The 2,500-nt window shown below is 46.8% G+C and overlaps 2 non-coding genes across 2 annotated transcripts; both read right to left on the bottom strand.

Annotated features, from left to right (window-relative positions):
* Nucleotides 1-289: 289 nt before the first annotated feature.
* Nucleotides 290-362, bottom strand: trnar-ccu (transfer RNA arginine (anticodon CCU)). The gene has a single exon. It is a non-coding gene; the product is annotated as a tRNA-Arg (tRNA).
* A 1,429-nt stretch (nucleotides 363-1,791) lies between these two features.
* trnar-ccu (transfer RNA arginine (anticodon CCU)) lies at nucleotides 1,792-1,864 on the bottom strand. Its single transcript has one exon. It is a non-coding gene; the product is annotated as a tRNA-Arg (tRNA).
* Nucleotides 1,865-2,500: the final 636 nt, after the last annotated feature.

Here is a 2,500-nt window from a genome sequence, read left to right as displayed (position 1 = left end):
AACAATTCATTTACCAGGCCACCGGGCCACTCTGCTCGCCATAGAAGAGCTCCAATTCACAGGTGTTTTCAATAGGACTTGCGTTTAGGCACACACAAAGTGGTCCTCAGTCACAGATGATATCTGGTGAAAATGATTATGGCTTCAGAATAGAAGTGCATTAGCTCTTCTTCAAATAGGAACAAGACACGTAAATAAGTAAAGTGGTCTTAGCAGAGGATGGTTTCGATCCATCGACCTCTGGGTTATGGGCCCAGCACGCTTCCGCTGCACCACTCTGCTGTAAACCCACCCCAGATGGGACTCAAACCCACAATCCCTGGCTTAGGAGGCCAGTGCCTTATCCATTAGGCCACTGGGGCTGTTAAAGCCCATCTCTCGTGTGCCCCATTACTTCTGCTTCAGTGACAACAAAAGGCTTGGCATTTACACATGGCCAGCACACAAAGTGATCCACTGAGCGGCTGCTTCGACAGGCCACTGGGGTATGACTCGCTTGCTCTTCTAATTCTCCATCTCATTCAGGTGGCTCAGTTAATGAGGCATTTAAACAGGTCCTACACACAAAGATTTCTCAACAAGCGACTACTACACCAGCTTTCCAGAACATTGTGCAGTATTGTTATAGTTCCAGGACCAAGAGGCTCCAGGTTTTCACAAGCGGGATGTGGAAGTTGCTCTTAATTTGGGATAAAGCATGTAAATAAGAGAAGAAGCCTTAGCAGAGGATGGTTTCGATCCATCGACCTCTGGGTTATGGGCCCAGCACGCTTCCGCTGCGCCACTCTGCTTGTTATAGAAAAGCTCCCATTCACAGGTGTTTTCAAAATGACTTGCGTTTAGGCACACATGAAGTGCACATGAAGTAACACATGAAGTGCCTCTGCCAGAAAAGTCATTAATGAGATCAGGTGAAAGCAACAAAGGGTTTTTAGCTTTGAGCAGAGGCAGCTTTTCTTCAGCAAGGAACCGAGCATTATATAAGTAAAAAAAAAAAGAAAGTCTTAGCAGAGGATGGTTTCGATCCATCGACCTCTGGGTTATGGGCCCAGCACGCTTCCGCTGCGCCACTCTGCTCCTGGCGACACATGCGCCGTTCCCAGATGCTTTGGAAAGGACTTGTGTTTAGGCACACATCAAGTGCTCCTCTGTCATAAACGAGAACAGATGAAAACAACAAAGGGTTTTAGCATAGACCTGTGGCAGCTTTTCTTCAAGTGGGGACAGAGAATTTGTATAAGTAAAGAAGACTTAGCAGAGGATGGTTTCGATCCATCGACCTCTGGGTTATGGGCCCAGCACGCTTCCGCTGCGCCACTCTGCTGAAAACCACCCTAGACAGGACTCGAACCCACAAACATTGGCATAGGAGGCCAGTGACTTATCCATTAGGACACTGAGGCTGTCAAAAATAAGCCCTTGTATGCCCCATTTACTGCTGATTCTGTGACAACAATAGACTTGGTATTTAATCAAGGCCAGCACACAAAGTAATCCAGATGAACAATTCATTTACCAGGCCACCGGGCCACTCTGCTCGCCATAGAAGAGCTCCAATTCACAGGTGTTTTCAATAGGACTTGCGTTTAGGCACACACAAAGTGGTCCTCAGTCACAGATGATATCTGGTGAAAATGATTATGGCTTCAGAATAGAAGTGCATTAGCTCTTCTTCAAATAGGAACAAGACACGTAAATAAGTAAAGTGGTCTTAGCAGAGGATGGTTTCGATCCATCGACCTCTGGGTTATGGGCCCAGCACGCTTCCGCTGCGCCACTCTGCTGTAAACCCACCCCAGATGGGACTCGAACCCACAATCCCTGGCTTAGGAGGCCAGTGCCTTATCCATTAGGCCACTGGGGCTGTTAAAGCCCATTTCTCGTGTGCCCCATTACTTCTGCTTCAGTGGCAACAAAAGGCTTGGCATTTACACATGGCCAGCACACAAAGTGATCCACTGAGCGGCTACTTCGACAGGCCACTGGGGTATGACTCGCTTGCTCTTCTAATTCTCCATCTCATTCAGGTGGCTCAGTCAATGAGGCATTTAAACAGGTCCTACACACAAAGATTTCTCAACAAGCGACTACTACACCAGCTTTCCAGAACATTGTGCAGTATTGTTATAGTTCCAGGACCAAGAGGCTCCAGGTTTTCACAAGCGGGATATGGAAGTTGCTCTTAATTTGGGATAAAGCATGTAAATAAGAGAAGAAGCCTTAGCAGAGGATGGTTTCGATCCATCGACCTCTGGGTTATGGGCCCAGCACGCTTCCGCTGCGCCACTCTGCTTGTTATAGAAAAGCTCCCATTCACAGGTGTTTTCAAAATGACTTGCGTTTAGGCACACATGAAGTGCACATGAAGTAACACATGAAGTGCCTCTGCCAGAAAAGTCATTAATGAGATCAGGTGAAAGCAACAAAGGGTTTTTAGCTTTGAGCAGAGGCAGCTTTTCTTCAGCAAGGAACAGAGCATTATATAAGTAAAAAAAAAAAG

Source organism: Pseudorasbora parva, chromosome 5 (genome assembly GCF_024679245.1).
Source record: "Pseudorasbora parva isolate DD20220531a chromosome 5, ASM2467924v1, whole genome shotgun sequence".
Taxonomy (NCBI): domain Eukaryota; kingdom Metazoa; phylum Chordata; class Actinopteri; order Cypriniformes; family Gobionidae; genus Pseudorasbora; species Pseudorasbora parva.
This window is presented reverse-complemented; position numbering and strand designations above follow the sequence as displayed.